Source organism: Pipistrellus hanaki, assembly GCF_964339955.1.
Source record: "Pipistrellus hanaki genome assembly, chromosome: 1".
Lineage (NCBI taxonomy): Eukaryota > Metazoa > Chordata > Mammalia > Chiroptera > Vespertilionidae > Pipistrellus > Pipistrellus hanaki.
This window is the reverse complement of record NC_140503.1, coordinates 91,278,221-91,299,134: the sequence shown is the minus strand read 5'-3', so window position 1 is coordinate 91,299,134 and position 20,914 is coordinate 91,278,221. Positions and strand designations below refer to the sequence as shown.

The following is a 20,914-nucleotide window of genomic DNA, read 5'->3' as shown; positions in this document are numbered from 1 at the left end:
ACACACACACAAAGTCAGCTTGATTTTTTTCAGATTTATACTCAAAAGCATGCACATGTACTCAATTATGAACTTGGCTCCTCAGAGCATTGATACTAGTTACTTGTCTTCATTTCCTTCCTCACTCCCTCATCCTACCCTCTTGTTGCTGGGAGAGCTTTTGTCTAACATCTTTGATTTAAGAGGATTGATTGTTAGTCCCCGGTGCCTGTCAAGTTCTTCCAGGGGACTTCATGCAAATAAGGCTCCAGGTGGTCTCTCCTGATTTCTCAGAGTTCCCCAGGGGGGTAACACCCTTTTAGGACATCCACTACAAGTAACATTTGGTGAGCCTAACCCCTTTTGAGGTTTGGAGAAGTTACTGGACATGCACAAAAGTAGCCAGTTAATAACAGAATTGACCTTTTCAGTGTTTTACTATGGTTTGCTGCATTGTCATTCAAAATGTTTTTCCTTCTAAAAGATTTTCTTCTCAGTGTTATTTCAATTAACACAATACCCCCCCCACCCCTTTTTTAGAAATTAATTTGTATTTTGAGTAAGAAACCTATCTGGTCTTTGATTTTTAGTTCATTCTCCACACTTATATACTGGGTACCTGCTCAGGGTAGGGTACTCAGCTATAAGTAGAGGATGTAAGGTTGAACAAGACGAGCACTGTCCCTACTCTCATAGAGCATACAGTCAAGCAGAGGCAGAAATTAAAATAATATCTGAGGCTGAGAGCAAAGGCAAATTAGAGAAATCTTCTCTGAGGAAGTTCCGTGGGATAGAGACCAAAAGGGTGGGGAAAATAAGCTACATAAGAGAATGAGGTCACAGAAGTGACGAAATAAGATTTGAAATACTTTGTAAACCATGTAACAGCAGACGTGTGTATGAGTGTGCATGTATATTATTGAACATACATCCCTTTGTAGCTCTCCGATCTCTGTCCCAGGTCTTCTTTCCACCAGGCTCCCTAACTCAGCTCCTTTCTCAGAACAACCTTTTATTTTTCATAACTCTTGTTTTATGGATGTTTATTATGTTATTAGGGTATTAGTACACTATTGGTTTTGTGCTGGAGACAAGAGGCTTTGTGGATATAGGAGTCACTGATTATTTTGTTGATTATTTGGGGAGATATTTCTTAGATCAAATCCTGGAGCTGAGAGAGATGTGAGGAGGTTGTAAGTGGAATTTGGTTTCTCTTGGTTTTGATTCTGAAAGATGAAATATACACAGAAGTCAAGCAAGGGAAGACTATACTAGTATTTAAAAATTTTTTGATTGAGATCCAGCTTAGAAATATATTAACATAGTAACCTAGATACTATATACATTATTAAAACACTAGTTCCCTAAAATTTGTATTTTGGAAAAAATTACACTAATTACATCTGATACAGTCTGATCTTTATATTTTGGATTCTGATTAGTGTTTCTCAGGGTGGCAACCTATTAATAGGTCACAAAACCAATTTAGTGGATCATGGTGTGTACCTAAAACAATGAAATAGAAGCAGAATTTGGAAAGAGACTGGAAAATAGTGAAGATTCCTCTATATTGTGGCCTTTCCTTTGTCCCTGGTGGCACACATTTTTGGTTTTTACTGGAGGCTGTGTTTCTTGGGTATGTAAACTGTTTACCTGAATAAAGTTTCTCCTTTCACTCCAGATTGGGACTGGTGGTATTGTATTGGGGGCAACAACTTTTGATTGACAGGTATATCTAGATTCATTAAAAAAAATTCTCATTTTTGGGATGACATACTATAAACCTATAATAATGTAATTAACAATTTAGAGGTTTCTTAAATTTGTTGTTTTGCAAGGAAAAAATATATATTTTTATATGTAGAATTTTTATAAATTGCTAATTTTTCTAACTGCTCCACAGAACAAAACCTTATTATAAAATTATCATGTAAAAACTTTACAAATTTCTTACATCAGTTGATAATGATCATTAAAATCTCATATGAAATTATATTAAGTAAAATGTATAAATACTCTCTAAAAATACAGAAACTTTAAAAAACTTTGATTACTTAGGTAGATCTTTTTTCTGAATAATAAATGTGTTTATTTTTAACTAATGTTAAAAGACTAACATTCCCGTCATCATTCTTTCCTACGAAATTACTACACCGTTTTCAATAAGAGTTGTTTCAGATTTTATTTATTAAGGGATCTGCCTGGCAAAATCCCAGGTCTCATCCACCCATTTGTCGTGATTCCAAATAAGTTTTTAAAAGTGTCCTTGCTACCTTCAACTTAGGGTCTATTTTCAAGGCCCGTTTTTCCCACTTAATTTATTTTCTCCAAGATAGACTTGTACCAGCCACTTTTTACTTTAGCATCTATTATTTTTTTTCTGCTTAAGAGTACTCTAAGAATCCTACAAGCTAGAAATAAAGTGTCAGTTCTTGGAGCCTACCCTTCTCCTTCTCCACTGAGCCATCTTTAAGCCAGCACTCTTGTAAAACTTTAAGAGCAGAAATCTGGGCTTGGGCACACCGGATGTCCTCACACGAGTGGGAGGTGGTGGAAAGAGGACACTAGCGAAGAAGTGTACATATTTGTTTACACGGATCAACTTGTATTAAATGTAAAAGAGGATGAGCCCAAACGGGGAATCCAAGAGGAGGGCGAGAGCTAAAATGTCTAAGGGAAAGGCTGGAGGTGGAAAGGGGACAGGGCGGGGTAGCCGGGAGCCCGCCCGCCCGCCGCCCCCGCGAGCAGGAGCCTGGTGCGCGGACTCCGGGGCGGGGCGTGCTCCGCGGAGCCGGGGGCGGGGCCGGGGCGGGGCCACGGGAGACCTGGCACCTCTCGGCGAGAACGCGCAGGCACCCGAAGGAGAGCGCACGGCTGTTCCCACACGTGGGGAACTTTTAGTGAACACGTGAGGGAAGGACGGCAGTGTCTGTGGAAAATCTGCCTCCCAACTCGGCGTCCTACCCACCCCCCTAACTAACAGCTGGTTTGCTGTGTCCCCGGGGCCTTCGCCGCCTTTGGCTGTCCCAGCTGCGGGTCACACGCTTGCAGTGAACCTCGCTGAGCGGCCCCGCCCTCGGCGTCCAGAGCGCGAAGCCCCCGCAGCAGGCGGCCTTGCAACCAGTCTGCGCCTGCGCCTGCTCCCGGAGCGCCAAGCCGGGGGCGGGGCCCGGAGGAAAGGGGCGTGCCTCTCGCCGCGCGCTGGGGGCGGAGCCGTGGGCCCCTGTGGTCCGGTGACCTGCGGGTTGACCTTCCCGAACGCTGGGTCCCGTGACGTCACCTCGCCGTGACGCGCACGCTGTAGGAAAACTGTAAGTGTCGGAGGATTCCTGCAGCTTCCCGGGCCCGCGGGGCTCTCCCCGCTGCTCGTCTTCCTGGTGCTGGTAGTGGCGGTGGGTTGTTAGGTCCTGGTGCGACCGGGAGAGCCGCCGAGCCTGGTTCAGGGACAGGTGCCTGCCGGGCGGGAGCGCGCCCTCTGGGTGGGAGGGCCGGGAGCGCCAGGCCAGGCCGCGCTCAGTGGACAGCGCGCCAGCCTTTCCTTTGGTGTCTGTAAGGCCTGGAACAGTCTCCCTAGGGGGAAGATCCAAATGGGAAAGTCCTTTTCTTTATTGTTGAAGGGCCTTTGATTCCTTTCAGCCCACGAGTTTGACCTTAAGTCCGGGATAGAAGTTTCCTTCAGAGATTCCATATCCAGGCTTCCTTTGCGATCCCAGAAGTTACCAAATCGCCTAAGACAATTTGTGAAGATAACCACTTGCTGCCTCAGTTTTCTTTTTGTGTAAATGGCGGTGAAGCAGACTCTAGCCTTCCCAGTTGGCGTTCCCACAGGAATGGGAATTGTGAGAGCACATGAGGCAATACAAACATGTAACCTTGCTGGAAGAAAGCTTATAAAGACAACCGGCTATTCTGAGAATGTGCTGGCTAATGGCTATTTGACAAAGGTCTTGTAGATAGTGGCCATTTTTACAATTCTGCCTCCCCACCTTGCCCCCCATCCTAGTTTGATCCCAGACAATAATTGAGCCTGGTGGGTGGTCGGAACTATTATTACTAAATTTGGTGGAATACGGACCAAGAAATAACTGGTACCATTATCACAATGATCCTGACAATTATGAGGTCCCCTTTGTCTGGATTTTGCAGAGAAAGCTTTTAGAACACACGTGTCAAACACAAGGCCCCCGGGCCAAATCCAGCCCGCCAGGCCTTGCAATGTGGCCCGCACCGCGCTGTCATCACTGCACTCCGCTGTCAGTTTATGACATTGTCAGTTTATGACTGTTCAGTAAACCATTCGGCCCGTGATTTAGGCTGGATTTTAGATTTTGGCCCCTTCTCTGATTGAGTTCGACACCCCTATTTTAGAGTGTTGAAACTAGTACTTTATGCTTAGTACAAATGTACTGTGAGTTTTAAGGATTTTGCTGTGTAAACTTAGAATATACCATCATCATATCTGACTCCTTGAATTTGTTGGCTTCCCAAGTGTTAATAACATTAATAATGAGTTTGTACCATACTGTAATACTTCTTAAAGTCAGGAACAAGTACTTGACAGAAACTTTGAAGGGAAGAATATTGTACACATCTGTAAATTCAGTTTCAAGGGTATAATCTCCTTCCATCTAAGGAGGCTTAGAAAGCAGGGGTCCTTATATTTGTTCTATTAGTGATTAGCTCTGCGTCTAAAGACAAGTCACCTAAACTTGGAATTTTCTTTTCTCTCTAAGATGGGAGATGATAGTATATCTGCTGTTGCTTTTTTCAAGGATCAGATGAGGTAATAAATGTGAAAACTAAAGGCTGTCTAAGTTTGTTATTGCTATTAAGAAATTTGCATTGGTCCCCAAGCCTGGAAAAGAGAAATAAGAGATGTGTGCATTCAAAGTCAGGTTCTGAGTCACAACTAGAACTAGAGCAACAAACAAGACATAATCTCCAACCTAGTGGAGCTCATATTCCAGTGGGGAAATAAGCAACAAAGAATAAGTACATGATATTATTTTTAAAAATGATACATAAAGTGATATAAGAGAAGATAAGAGAAAAACAGACAGTGGGAAAACAGGACAGGTTATTTTAAGATCTGTCAGGGAAGGCCTTTCAAAGGAGGTGACAGCTGAGTCAATTGAAGTGGAGGAAGAGCCTGAGGTAGGGACATTTCAGGGAGGAATAACAATAGCAGTAAACACTTATGTCCAGCTTATATGTGAGGCACTCTTATAAACACAAAATTAAATTATTACAACAACCTTATGAAGTAAGTACTCATTCCCATTTTTATAGATGAGGAAACTGACACAGAAAGATTAAGAATTTGCTCAAGGTTGCACAGCTAAAATGTGATGGAGACAGTATTTGAATTTGGGCAATCTGACCTCACAGTCCATGCTGCAGTCAACAATACTGCCTCACAGTAGGAACCACAATGGAACGGTGCTCGGAGGTGGAAGCAGTCCTGAGGTGCCAAGGCATTGCAGGGTGATAGTGTCGAGAACACAGCGAGGAAAGGGGCAAGCAATGGCAGATGATGGAGGGCCAGGCAGACTATGGGGGCCTTTGCAGGCTGTGATGAGTTAAAGATGTTATTCTAAGAGTGGTGGGAAACCTTTGGAAGATAATAGCATCTGATTTCTAAGAGTGTTGGGAAACTTTTGTATTAAAGCGATAGCATCTGATTTCTGTTTTATTAGGTGGAATATTAATTCTAAGGTCATAGAGTGAGGAGTCTTGAAAATGGGAAGGTAGGAGACTGTTGCTATACCTGGTGGTGTCTTGGGCTAGGGGATGTAGGAGAGATGGTGAGGATTAGTCAAATTCATGATGTACTTTTGAAGTTAGAGGTGTGGACCTACTAATGTGGGCTTCTCTAAAACCTAAAACTCTTAGGTTTTTGGCTGGAACAACTGGAAGGTAGTGCTGAGAAAGGGAGAAATGGGTTTGAAAAGGAAATCATGATTTCTGTTTCAGACAAACTTCAGATGCCTAGAAAGCACACACTAGTACTGGTGCTGCTAATAAGTATAGTAACCACTATGTAAGCATATACTGTGTAGTAGGCAGGGTTTTAAGCATGTTTACATATCAGTTAATTTAATCTTTATAACAGTTGTATATCTCCATTTTACAATGAGAAAACGGGCACAGAGAGGTTAAAAGTCACTTGCTGAAAGTCACCCAGCCTGTGATTGATGGGGCTGGGATTCAAATCCAAGCAGTCTGTCTTCAGAGTCCATGCAGTTAATTTCTGTAACTACACGTTAATATGTTAATATGTTAAGTAGGCAATTGGGTTTATGAATATAGAACTCAGGAGAATTGTCAGGGATAGACATACACATTTATATTCCTGAAGGGAAAGACTATGCTGTTTCTCATCTTAAGTCTTGGTTGGCAATAGGCAAAAAGAACATAGGTGACAGGGCTGTGCTAACTGATCACTAATCACTTGATTCTGTTCATGCAGCCAATGTTCAATATCCCCTTTCCATGAGGTTCCAAGAGAGTGAGATATATATCTCTTTTACTTCTCTACTTCTAGTCCCTAATCTAATGCCTGCCATGTAGTAGATGTTAGGGATGACTTTATATGCAGGACATCTGGGTAAATTTTGGAGATTAGAGATGAATAAAACAGCTCTTTTCCTGGAGAAACTTAGTATGATGAAACACCTGTGGGAATAAAGCTAGAGTAGACTAACTGCACAAATGCATGATGATTAGTTCACTCTGGCCTTCTGTAGCCACCTCCACCCTATTTACTTACGGGATGGAGCATGAAAAGTTCAAAGGAGCAAAAGAATGCCTAAGCAATTGCAGGATGAATTTGAGGCTCTCCCATCCCTTTTCAACAGAATTCCTCAAAATCTTGCATATATTACTGTATATGCATTAATTTTATTTGGCCGTGTTAAAATTATTACCAAATGAAATACATTCTGATATTTGAATATCATTGTGTATTGATGAGTTTTTCCAGTTCTATTGCCTCAGTGTTGACAGGGCTCATTAGTGAAATAAGGGAGTTGGCTTGAAAAGCTGCAGCTTGCATAATAGAAAGTGATGGAGGGGCTGTGTGAAGTATTTAGTCATGTTTCCGCCAGTTCCAGTCTTTCACACCAAAGTTCCACATAATGAAATAAGTTTGAGTTCCTCCGATGGTCATCTCTTTAAATATCTTATATGTGAACATTGTAAAATGTAGAAACTAGATCAGTACACACAGAAATAAGCAGCTTATTTCTGTAGATTTCTTTCAGGTATACTATACCTCAATTCATTTATCACAATTGTATTACTTCCTAACATGAGTATTTCAAATTGAGCAGTTAAAAGATTAGATAAAATTGCACTGTTATAGATTTCATGGTTAAATTCAGGTGTTTTTTTTTTTTTTTTTTAAATTACAGTATATAAAATTATATTTTATTTAGCTTTTTTGCTTCCAGTGGAAGGGTTGATCTGAATAAACAAATCAACCAGTAATTCTAAACAAGAACCTTCCACAAATACATTGTAGAGATGATGTGCCATCTCATTTTGCAGTTCACAACATTTTAAATCTGCTATTGTAGCTTCCCTAAATTTAATGGAATTGAAATGATTAGCATTTCTTTAAAAAATATTTTTATTGATTTCAGAGAGGAAGGGAGAGAGAGAGAGATAGAAACATCAATGATGAGAGAGAATAATTTATCGGCTGCTTCCTGCATGCCCCCTACTGGGGATAGATTCTACAACCCAGGCATGTGCCCTTGACCTGAAATCGAGCCCAGGACCCTTCAGTCCCCAGGCCAATGCTTTATCCACTGAGCCAAAACTCCTAGGGCTGATTAGCATTTCTTTATACCACAATTGTATTTAGCTTCCTTAAGAATATTACATATGGTATAAAGTAGAATTCAATCTTAAATGGCCTGTTGATTACTCAGACTTTGTCACTTTGTAAGTTCAGGCTCAGTGAGGGCAGGTTGATGGTTATTTTGTTGTTTCAGATATCTCCTTGCAGTGCAAGAGTGATGGTAAGTCCTCCTATTGGAAGACAACAGAAGCCATCTTTCTAACACTAAACCATATCAAATATAGCATCATATGAAATAGGAAAAATGACTTATAAAATAAAAGTTCCTTTGAAAATTCATATTACATAAACAAATTTAAAAACTACTACCTCATGTTAAGAGAACAAATGTAAATATATGGAAAATGTTTCTTAAGAAAACCATGTATCTAGCTCAATGATGCTATGTAGTTTCACTAAATATAATTTTTAAAATTCCACTTCTTGTGGTTTCTTTTATTGTAGCTGGATTCAGAAGATCTTAAATCAGAGTCAGTGTCCAGAGTTTCCTTTCCCTATTGGAGCAGAGTCCAATTCAGCATCAGGCTAGCCTAATTTGTGTTCCCTGCTGCAGTCCATCAGTAATTGCATGTGTGGACTGCAGTGCCCTATGACTATGGAGGAAACGAGGGTGAAGCCAATAGCACAAGAGCAATAAGAGAGAGAACTCCTTTGTTTAGGAAATCATGTATTCCCAAACTTTCATAACCTTGCAGTAGCCATGCCCATTCTGACCAACAATTTCTGTCCCTGGGTTTGACTGACAGACAAGTACCTTCCCTATGTCACTCCAGCCTTACTGAGCATATCAATCTTCCTTTTGTAGGATCCCTTTCCCTGATGTTTGTTTGTGTTTCAGGGAATTGGCCAGTGTTTCCCTGGGGAGTGCAGAATTGCAACTTCCTGGTGAAGGTGCCCAAATGGCATGTGTATAGTGTCTGGCCTTCCCTCTTTGCTCCTATCCTATTATTAATAACTAGTTAAGTACAGGGATATCAAACCACCGCCCCCCCCCCCCCCGCCCCCGAGGCCCCCATTAGAGAACTTAGGCCTTACAATCTTACAAGGGTAAATGACTGAAGGTCTTTATTTTTTTGTAACAATTTTAGGCAATCAGGGATTATAGACCTGTCTATTCCAAGGCTTAGAGGTACTCCCCTATTTGGTAGAGGAAGAGGTAACAAAAGGGAAGGGAATATTTATGAAGGTAAGAGGGATTTTGCAAAGTTTAGGTTAGTTTGATGTCTCTGGGAAGTGGAACAGGTGATGTTTAGAAGATGATGCATTGGACAGGCTGGCACTCTTGTATTCTAGAAATGACAAATTTGGCAACAAGGTTAAAAGGCATAATTCAAAGATGAGGAGATTTATAGCAACTAAAGGACTGGTGAGATGTCAAAACTTATGTGGTAGAGGAAGAATTAATTTTACAGTGTGTTAGATTAGGGTGGAGGAGTGGCTTCCTGGAGTAGGTGTGTCACATTTGTCTTTCTTTTTTTTTTTTAATTTTTTTATTTTTTTACAAAGAGGAAGGGTGAGGGATAGAGAGTTGGAAATATCAATGAGAGAGAAAGATCTATCAGCTGCCTCCTGCACACCCCCCTACTGGGTATGTACCAGCAACCAAGGTTCATGCCCTTGACCAGTATTGAGCCTGGATCCTTCAGTCCCCAGGCTGACGCTCTTATCCACTGAGACAAACCTGTTAGGGCTTTTTTTTTTTTTTTTTTTTTTTATCATTAACTTAAATTAAGCTAAGGGAAATATTCTAAGATATCCCTCATGAGAAATTGTGGGCTGAACCATTTGGGAGAAAAGGGAAAGCAGTTTTAAGTGAAGTCGAAAGACTGTCCATATTTTATTGACTCAATTTTAAGTCCAAACCATTTAGTCTTATTTTAGGAGATGGTGATGCAGATGGCTTTTAAAGTGAGGCTTATATTGATAATAATCAGGGAAATAAGGACATAAGCATATATTCTATGAAAATAGGAGGAAGAACATAAAACACAAGGTTAATGTACATAGTAAATGATAAAACAGTTGAGAAGACTTTTAGATGCAAGGCTTTTCTTGGAATGAAATCAAGCAATAACAATCTGATAGATTTTTTCATATTTAGAACATCTCTTGTGATGTTATTAGGTGTTGAGATCTGTGTGAAATATATTGACATAGTCTTAAAAGCAAAACTTTGAAGCCAGTTCATTATATTGGAGTCCAATATTTATAATTGAGCATTGTGGTTTTTATTGACACGATTTTTTCCCTAAGATAATCCTTATTTTTAAAGAGACTGTATTAAGTTCAGTTTTATCTTGACCTGATTATTTGCATAAGTAGTAATTGATTGAATAGATTATAAAGGCTTTTAAAAATCTGTTTTGCTGGGATCTTTTAAAAGGAATTTTTAGATTGAGTTATAGTAAGTCCTTTAGGGCAGAGAAGCCAAGACAGTTGTTATCAGGCTTTGCCTGTTAATATTTGTAGATTTGGGTAGTCCTCAAGTCCTTGAGGTCTTCAAAGATGTCTTGAGGTTTCTTTTTTGCCATTTTTTTAAGGAAAGCAATTTTTGTTTCTTAGTTGGAAAGATTGTCATGAACCACATGACTAAGCAAGTTGGTAGGACATTTCTGCAATGGGCTTTTGACCGGCTTTGCAAAGTCAATTTCAGTGTCTTAAGGCTTTTTGGTGACATTTAGAGTCCAGGCATGTCTTTTGTAAACATGGTATTTCAGTCAAAGTCTTATTTTTTTTTTATTTTTAATATATTTTATTGATTCTTCACAGAGAGGAAGGGAGAGAGATAGAGAGCTAGAAACGTCCATGAGAGAGAAACATAGACCAGCTGCCTCTTGCACACCCCCTACTGGGGATGTGCCCTCAACCCAGGTACATGCCCTTGGCCGGAATCAAACCTGGGACCCTTCAGTCCGCAGACCGATGCTCCACCACTGAGCCAAACCGGTTTCGGCTCAGTCAAAGTCTTAGTTAAAAAGACCACAGGTGAAGATTTGTCTCATTGGATTTATGCAAAGAAACACATTGCCATGATTTATTAAGAATTGCCAAGTTCTGGAGAAATTAGGGAGAAAATGCTAAAAGTAAGCAATTACTATTTCTTAGATTGGCAAACATATTTAATAATTTTTAGGAACATAAGATTTTTTATTGACATATCTATTTATATTTTAAGAGGTATACTTCCATGGAAAAAGGTATTATATAGTGAAATTTACAGACTTTAGTAAATCACAGGTGAATTGAATTAGATTGATCGGCTTAGATAATAGTTTGGATTAGATAAGACTTATTTCTCAGAATCTGTATTTCAATAGATGTCTTAGAGAAGAGTTCTTCTGGAGACCAGATATTAGCACTTTAAAGGCAGACAGTCTTTTCCATGAAAAAAACAGAATAAAATTCCTTGTCAGACGAGGCACTCTTGAGACAATGTGAGTGGAGATTTTATTACATATTGACTTCAGAAAGAATAAAAACCTAAAAAAAAATTTTTTTTTTCGTCCTCTTGAGAGGGAGGTTTTATAGCTGAAGGAGGCATGAATGTATTTTATATTTCCTAGTTTTCTATCATAGATCAGAATTTGTAGTCGCCTGTGACCCCTTGACCCTCATGCCATTCCATTACCCATTCTTTTTAAACTGACTGACATATTCACATTTACCCACAGTCTAAAGTCCCTTTCCATATGAGACAAAGACTTTTCTTTCAATAGTTACAGTTGTCCAAGTGTAGGGTCTTTAATTTCATATGAGAGATTCTGATGGCCTTTGACTTTATTGTAGGCATTCATTCTTGTGTCTGTATTTGTCTATTGTCTATTATTTGAGGTAGAAAAAAGTCTGTTTTTTTAGAACTTGGCCTTTAATAGTTGGGCTAATAATTTATTGTTGTCTCTCATACTTCTAACAGTCTTTGTCTCTTAAGAGGCTTGATTGTGTAAGACAGTTTCCCCTAAGAAAGGGGGGAGTATTTTCTGTAAATTTGGCTGGACAGAGATTTAACACCCATGCCCTGGTGTTAAGTTCTGTTTGTAGTCCGTTTTCAAGATTAGGTAACAAGTTTTTTTCTTCTTTGAATATTTGTATACTTGAAGCTCCCCCCTCCCCCTATTATATTTGTGAATGAAGTATTAGTGACAAATAGTAATGTTTGCATGAAGTTAGAAACATAGTTGTGTTTGTATCAGAAGTTAAAAAAAATTTTTTTTTTGCCCTCAAGCAACATTGCTTCCTCAAATGGAGCTCCTAATCAGTGTGCCCTCTTCCCCTCCTTGGCAGGGGATGGTGTGGTGGGAGTGGGTGGGGGTAGGGTAGTGCCAGGCTGCTGGAGAAGAGGACATTCGCACCAGCCTTCTGAAGGTCTGAGCTCATTCTGCTGGGGATAGGGCAGGGAAAACTGGAGGCAAAGGAAAGCAAGGGCTGGGGGACCCTTAGTTTGGAGTAGAGCTGGGCTGCAAGCCACTCCCTTCCCTCCCTGGGGTTAAGCACCAGGGATCTATGGTTTCAGGGACACTGAATAAGCTGTCAGAATGGAGGTGAGGAGTTGCCAGAGGAGAGTGGATCTCTGCCCAGGCTGCACACAGCTCTGCCAGGCACCCTGGAGGAGGAAGCCTCTGAGTGCTGGGCTGAGCATGCAGCCTCTGTGAATAGGAAAAGGAGCAGGGGCACATCCCACGTCTCCTATACCAGACACAGAATTCGGGAAATTGGCATTCAGTGTGCATGCATTTTCCTTTTGCCCATAACAATGGTGCAGAGGAGTGTAGGTATACCCAAACCAATGTTTGCTGGATGTGGTCGGTGGCTGCTGCAGCCCTAGCCCTGCCCCAGTTAGGGGCTATGGCTGGACACCCCACACTCGGGAAGCCAGTCTGAATCAGCATCCAAGGTAGCGCAAGGCAGAAAAAGGAAAGTGAGCTATTCGTACAAGAATCAGTATAGGGGGGAGAGAAAGAAATGAATTATAGAATTCCCAGTTATAGGGAAGTTAAATTTTATTTCTCACCATGGTCCATGCCAGTTTCTTTTTTCTGTTGTTTTGCCCTTGGAGTTCTATAGGTCTGGAGGCTGCGGGTGAGCTTTCTGGGCTTCAGGAAAATGGCAGAGAGGGATACTTTTTTACTTCTCCAGGTGTTTTTGTCCCAGATGGGTCACCGTATGTTAATGAAGGGGAGAGGGTCTCCCAGGTGTGGACTTCTGAGACTCTCACAGGAGAAAAACTTATTTTTATTTCTGTGAAATTAAATCCCTGAGTTTCCAGAGTCCCATTTTTTGGAGATTAAACTTTAGTGACATATTATCCAAGTTGTTTCTCCCAAAAGAATACTCAAGAAGAAAATTCTTAGAGAGGATCAAGCAAAACAGCATGTTGATGGAAGTGTTAATTTAACCATAAGTCCCTACTATGCCTATAATTCTTAAGATTTTACTATCCTACAAGCAGCATTCTTTACTTATTTTTTATATTGCAGAACTGCTAGGGTCAAGTTACATTCTAAGCCATCGATATATGTAGAGAAATGTGAGATAAATGTTGGCATAATAGAGGCCCAGTGCATGAAATTTGTGCATGGGGGTTACAATCACCCCAGCCTACACCCTCTAACTGGGATAGGGTGTAAAACTGGCAGTCAGACATTCCTCTCACAATACAGGACTACTGGCTCCTAACTGATCACCTGCCTGATATCCCCTAACTGCCCCTCCTTACCATTCTGATCACCCCTAACTACCTCTGCCTGCTGGCCTGATTGCCCTCAACTGCCCCTGCCTGCCAGCCTGGTTGCCCCTTACTGCCCCCACTGCCGACCTGGTCACACCACGCAGCCTGCTGTTCAGTCGTTTGGTTGTCCCTCACTAACCCCCCTGCCGGCCTTGTCGCCCCACGCAGCCTGCTGTTCGGTTGTCCAACCAGTTGTTTCGGTCGTGGCGGCCCCTGTCTTTTTATATATTAGCATTACTATGATTTTAGCTCAGAGGATCTCAACTGGACATAATTTTGTCTTCCCCAGTTTACCCTGGAGACATTTGGCAATGACTAGCCACAGTTTTGGTTGTCAAAACTATGTGGGGGCACTGCTCCTGGCATCTACTTGGTAGGGCCCAGGGATGCTTCTAAATATCCTACAATGCACAGGATAACCCCAACAGCAAAAAAATTATCTAGTTTAAAATGTAAATACTACTAATGTTGAGAAATCTTACGAAGTATAACCCCCTCCCCCTCTTTTGAAATTGAGGTGGTGGTTGTACTAGACAACACCTGACTTGAATAAAAGATAAGAAGAACTGCTTTTTGTTTATTGGAGAGCTGAGCTAATTTGGTTCATTTATTCCATGAAAATATAATTCTTGTAGCTAAGAGCCTTGAATATCTTGTTTGCCAATTTGTTTAATTTTTGTTTGTTTATAATTATGAATATTTTTTCTTAGTAAATTTAATTTAATTTGGATATTATATAATCCTGAGTTGTAACAGTTTTGGTAGCCTGACTCCCCTGCATTTTTGTACATATTGAATTAATTATATCACAGTACACTGTTATTTATATATTTTAAAAATACATTTCACATTAATTTTCATATGTGATTGTCCTAAATGTGTCGAGCATGCATTATCATCACTACTTGACAGATGAGGAAACTTAGATTAAATGACTTGCCATGTGTATTAGTATGTGACAAAAGCAAGTCTAATTCTCAGAGGTGTTGGTGTTTTAACTATTTGTACAGTTAATAGTTACTGCTATCTTATTTATCTTCTTGACATTCCTGTGAGATGGGGTTATTATTCCTATTTTATAGATGAGGAAATTGGTTCAGAGATATTAAGTAACTTACTCAGGGTCACCCAATTCATAATGTAGTTTTGATTATTTTCTCTAAGCCTATGCTGCTTCTCCAGTTAGTCTTCTCTAATAAATAAATTTGACAGTTAGTGGATAAATTCTGCCTAACCTAACTAAATAGATCTTTTGACATTGTAGGGAAGGGAAACTACTGTACCCTTTTGGGGTTGCTGGCTAAGCCTAAGAATTAAATTGATACAAGAGAGATTATCACGATTAATTTTTATTAAACTTTTACATGTACATGGTAGCCTTCACAAAAGAATAAAGTCCCAAAGAAATGACCAGAGCAGGAAATATTTACATATTTTAGACAAAGAAGCAATAAATTTAAAGAATTGAAAAGAAAAAGGGGTTTGGGCCAGGGATAGTATGTGATGAAGAAGTAATTAGGAATACGGGTTAGTTTAACAAGATTTGTTTGTACAGATGTCTCTTCTCAATTACCTGTCTCTGGTGATAATGTCTTCCTTCCTCCTGAAACAGAGAGGTACCTTTGACATGGGAGTTTAGTGTCTTGCTTTCAGGAAGAAAAGGGGAAAGTCAGTGTCCTTGCACTTGCTATTTCTTATGTACATTTAATTCAAAAAATATGTCAAAATGGCATATTTTAGGGAGACAGTTTGGTTTCCTTAATACCTACTTCATATTGTCATTTGAATCAATTGGTAATTCAGTGTTTGTAATACTACTGTGATTGTACTTGAGTGGCAACTTCATTGAGTTTTGATAAACTGTAACACTATTTGCTATTCCAAATTTATTTTTTTGAGAACACTAAGTCCAAAAGTAGTCCAAAGAGATGGCTCTTGGCTGGATTTGATGGGTGAGGCATCCCATCCAGCATCATTCATTTTGCCAGTCTGAGAGATTTACATTTGGGATAGGACTCCCATTTATTCTGATTTTCTAATTAGAATTCATATTATTCTCTTTAGCCATTTTTATGTAAATTTAAAGGCTGCTTCTCTTTTTATCTAGGCTGATATAACCCCAGACTGACTTGACTTTAACAACAAACAAAATGATAACATAACAAAATGAAAGTTTTTATTTTCCTTCCTGAAACATTTAGAGTTCATCTTACTATAAGTAAGTACATCATTTTTGTAAGGTGGTAGGAACTGGTAATTGACACTTATTTTCTAGATTGGAAATTTTAAGTAGAGACTATCAGTTTACCCAGTTAAACCAATTTCAGAGTTAGGATTTAGAATTTAGGTTTTTAGATCTTACAAAATTAAGCCACACTGTCATTTTCATTAGATAAAAAATAATACCTACTTAAATATTTTATCAGTTATCATTTTGTTCAAAAGTACCTTATATTCAATTCTTGATGTAGTTGGAAATTTTAATGTTTCATATAATACTTCCATTGTCTGTATTTGGATCTTTGATAGTATGAAATTGTGGGTCTGGGATTGATAGGAGAAGGAAGAAGACACCTTTGTTAGTGCTATGGGATTGGGCAAGAAGAATTGTAATTAAGCTTAAAAATTGAAGATTCCCAAGTTTCTACAAAACTTAATTATTATAACAAAAGTGTTTGTTTTTTTTTCTTTGTCAAACAAAATGCCTAGGCTGTAATAAAGCCTTTATTGGAGGGTAAATTTGTAATCCAAGAGAAACAAATTCAAGTAACAACTCAGATTAAGAGAACTTAAAAAAGGCAGGGTTTATAAAGGCAAAAACCACAAGCTGGAACAAAAGAAACTTTTCCTGTTGACTACCTAACAAGGTGTGATGACTAATTCAAAGAAGATTGGTGAGATCCAGGTAATGAAAATCTGAGGTAAGCATTGACATGGAAACAAGGCAGGACAAGTTCTAGGATGTACTTCTAAGGTGAGCTTGAAAGTTCAAATTTTTAAACCTCATCTGGGTGGGAACATGGATAAGTTGGACTTTCTTAATGACCTCTTGACTACATTTTGGGGCCTCCTAGTATTAACACTCTGTTTTGGTTCACACCTCCATGAAGAAAATGCTAATATCCAAGTAACCATAATATTTGTTGTATTATTGAGGGAAGAGACCACTGCTCCTATATGTAGCTGAACCAAAGCTGAATTTCTTTTCTTTTTTTAATTTTTTAAAATATATTTTATTGATTTTCTTACAGAGAGGAAGGGAGAGAGATAGAGAGCTAGAAACATCGATGAGAGAGAAACATCGACCAGCTGCCTCTTGCACACCCCCTACCGGGGATGTGCCCGCAACCAATGTACATGCCCTTGACCGGAATCGAACCTGGGACCTTTCAGTCTGTAGACCGATGCTCTACCACTGAGCCAAACCGGTTTCGGCATGAATTTCTTGTTAAGCAAGGGAGAACTGTACTTACAGAAAGTAGTCCCCCAAATAGGAAATAATGCAGTTAGCAGTTTGTAGTTAGAGTTGGAAGGGAATATCATTTCGTTAAAGGATATTATTCCCTTTGCTTAAGCCTGTGCTCTGAATTAGGTCTCAGGTTGAATAGTAATATGGGTATCACAGGGTTGAAAAATATTGTTTCTGTATCTTAAAAGCAAGATGTAAGTTCATTCTCAGAACCTCCCATTCTGGAAGCTAGTCCAGCCAAGGATCAAATTAACGATTTAACTTCTTACTTGAGCCAGTCAATTAAGCTAGATAGAGCTCCAGTTACAAATGGAGTTTCAATTCCCTACACAGTGTTTCCCAAACTTCTCTCATGATGAGAATCACTTGGTGGAGTTGTTAAAATACAGATTCTTGAATTTTAATTGTATACAATTTTACCTATATGTTCCCCAAAATTCTAGTTTAGCACTTCTTAGTTGGGATTCAGGAATCTGTATTTTAACAACTCCACTAGGTGATTCTCATCATGAGAGAAGTTTGGGAAACACTGCCAACAGGTTTATTTCTTATTAATGACATGCCTATGACTCTGTTTCACATCCTCTCTTACTCTAGGCTGAAAAAAATGGACTTTTGGGGGACTTTCTGTGGAAGAAGAAAAAAGAGATATGGCAAAACCAGCTCTTGGAAGTGGCATGTGTTTTCATATTTTATTGGCCAAAGCAAATCAAATGATTGAGCCTTAAATCAGTCAGGTAGAAAGGACCATTTAAAGTCACATGGCATGCCCTTGTGTAATTGGGGTGTGATGGTAAATCCTCTTATCATGAATGAGATCTCAAAGTAGTTAACATTGAGAGAGATAGAGATAGAGATAGAGAGATAGAGAGAGAAAGAGAAAGAGAGAGAGAGAGAGAAGAGAAATGACAAGTTTATTAGCTATGACCAGACTAAATCTTCAGTTATGTTTACTTTCATATGGCACTGATGGAAGGCAAACAGACATATTGAATTTTTGAGAGTATTATGTTGTCAAAGATGCTACAAGTTTTCCTTGAATGTGGTGGTTTGATATTGAATTCTAAAGCAACCCTTGATCCCCAAGTTTATAACAGCTCCCCTCCCCCCCCCCCTCTTTGGAGCACATATTCTCCCATATCCACTTCATACATAGCTAGAAAGGATAATGGAAAAACAGAACCTTCCAGAGGCAAAGCCAGGCCCAACAGACAGATTGACAAAGAAGATCCCTCCAGAGAAAGAGATCCACCCAGAGAACAGAAATAAGTTTAACCAAGGGACTTGCTTTGCTGGTATAGCAGGGAGTCTTTGCCATTCCTGTCCAGCAGTATTTCATCATTGGTAAGAATATATAATTCTCACTCTTTTCTTTTCAGAATGGAAGACTTAGTTGCATTCATCTTATTTGCATCCCGTTGTGCAATGGGTATTATGGTGGTGGGAGCAAAGGTCACTGGACTGGGATGGAGCCAAATCTGTGGAAGAGATTGTGCATCACTTAGAGATCATAGACTTTGAGCTGAATTCAGTAATTGGATGAGGCTTTAGATAATATCTCTTTAGAAAGGAGATCATCGTTCCAGAATAGGAAGGTTGCTCTTCCACTTCGGATATTTAGGGAGGCACCTAGCCCCTACATAAAAACTGTATTTCTTAGGCTCCTTTAGCTAGGTGAGGCTACTTGTTTAAGTTTTGGCAAGTGGATGGTAGTGGAAGTGATGTGAGCAACTTACTATATTTGTATTAAAAATCTGCTTGTTTGGCCCTGACCAGGTAGCTCACTTGGTTAGAGCATTGTCCTGGTATGCCAAGGTTGCAGTCTCAATCTCCAGTTAGGGCACATGTAAGAATCAGCCAATGAATGACTAGATAAGTGGAACAACAAATCAATTTCTCTATCCTTCCTTCCTTTACTCCCTCTCTCCATTGCTTCCTCTATTTCCCTTCCTTCCCCTTCTCTCCTCTCTCTCAAATCCATTAATAATTAAAAAAAATTAAAAATCTGCTTGTCATATTCTTTTCCATGCTCCTGAATGAGGTGTTGGTGAGCGAGCTTCTATCATCCAGACATGGGCAGTGCCTCCCGGGTATTGGTGGGACAAGAAAGAAGAAACCTTAGTCCCTGGACTGAGGAGAGCTCTCCGTCTTTCTGGAACTACTTGTCTATCCCTGGACTATTGCATTAAGGAGAAATAAACCTCCATTTGTTTGAGTCATTATATCCTTGGTTTTGTTACAGCAGAGTAACCTATATCCTAGTTAATATGGATGGCAATAATGTAAGTAGGAAACAAACAGAAAGTTAGACTTGTTCTTAGTATTTTCTTAGTTGAAACTTGATTTATATTTTCTTTCTATGAAAAATAATTTTTTAATTGTCTTAACAGTTCAGAAATAAACTGTTTTACTTGAACATCACTCTTATTTTCATATGTATATTTTTACATCTATACATAAAGCTTTGTGTCCTAATCTTTTCATGTGACATCCTTTTTTTTTTTATCACTTTAGAATTTTGTAGTTGCACAGTAATTGTTACATAACATTTGGTTATACCATACTTGACTTAAAACATCATTAATGTTGGCTGCTATGAACTGAATTGTGTGTCCTCTAAATTACTGTTGAAGCCTTAGCCCTCCATGTGACTATATTGGAGATAGGGCTTTTAAGGAGGTGATTAAGGTTAAATGAGGACATAAGGGTGGTATTCTGATAACTATAGAACAGAGAGAGAGAGGTCAAGTATCTCTTCTGTGTGATGGTGTGAGAACACAGCCACCTGCAACTCAGAGAGTTCTCACCATAACTCGACTATGCTGGCATCCTGATCTTGGATTTTCAGCCTCCAAAATTGTGATAAAACAAATTTCTGTTCTTTAAATCACCCATACTTTGTTATGGCAGCCCAGCTGACAATCATGTTTTTAGCAGCTCTACCACATACAGAGGCTTTTCTCAAATCACACATTCAGTAGTAAATAGAAAGGTCCAGAAAAGTAGAACACCAGGAAAGAATAATGTTACTGTAGCCAAGAGACAAAAATTTTAAGATTGTGTATCATATAAAATTGACGGTCTAGTAAATTCTGAATAAATTTTCAGTTAAGTAGTCATCTGTGTTTTGAAAAAAGCAGTTTTGTGTTTGCAGAGGGTTACTTAGTGAATTGAAGAGGTAGGCAGAGTGGTAAAAGGGTGAGTTTAGACTATCTTTCATGACAATTGGTTGTGCAGAGAAAGGGGCAAGTAGGATAGTGCAAGAGAGAAACAAACTTAGGGGAAGTATATTAGTTTTGTTTGTTCATTTGTTTGTTTATAATGGGGGAGATTTAAACATTCATGTAGTGGAAGAAAAGCCAGAAGAGGAGAAGCTGAATATGTAGAGAGGGAAGGAGGATAAATGAAGGCATCATATTCCTCAGGAGGTGAGTTGGGTGGCTTGAGTTCTGTTAGCTTTGAGCATGAAGAAGGACATCCTCCACATTGCCAGGACAGAGGTAAAAGTGGGTTATTGATGTCAGTGGGGTGGAGAAAGCTGAAGGAGTCTAGTAACCTTTTGTTTCTGTGGAGGTGATTTCACTTGCTGGGTGGAGTGGAGAGTTGGAAGCTTGAAGAAAGTGATGGAAGTTTAGAGTTGAATTTATGGGATGTGAGAGAGAGCTGATTGGAACCCCAAAAGGCTAAGGGCAGCAGTGAGCAAGGTTCTATTAAAACCAGGGGTGTGCAGAGTCTCCAATCCACATGGTTGGGCCTTTTTATAGCAGTCATCTTTAGATGTTTGGGGTTTGGGAGTGAAGAAATAGATCCTTAGATTGGGTTAGGTGGAGGACAAGCTGGCAAGACATTTGAGAGTTCAGGCAAAACTGGGTGATTG

General features: G+C 39.5%; 1 protein-coding gene across 3 annotated transcripts in view; it reads left to right on the top strand.

The window, feature by feature from the left end:
• The first annotated feature begins 2,879 nt into the window (after positions 1-2,879).
• Positions 2,880-20,914, top strand: part of ZNF438 (zinc finger protein 438) — a 140,717-nt gene continuing 122,682 nt past the window's right edge. For all 3 annotated transcript variants that reach the window (XM_084875937.1, XM_084875935.1, XM_084875936.1), the window contains exon 1: positions 2,880-3,290. The gene's annotated coding sequence lies outside the window, so the exon portion shown is untranslated. The remainder of the gene's footprint in view (positions 3,291-20,914) is intronic.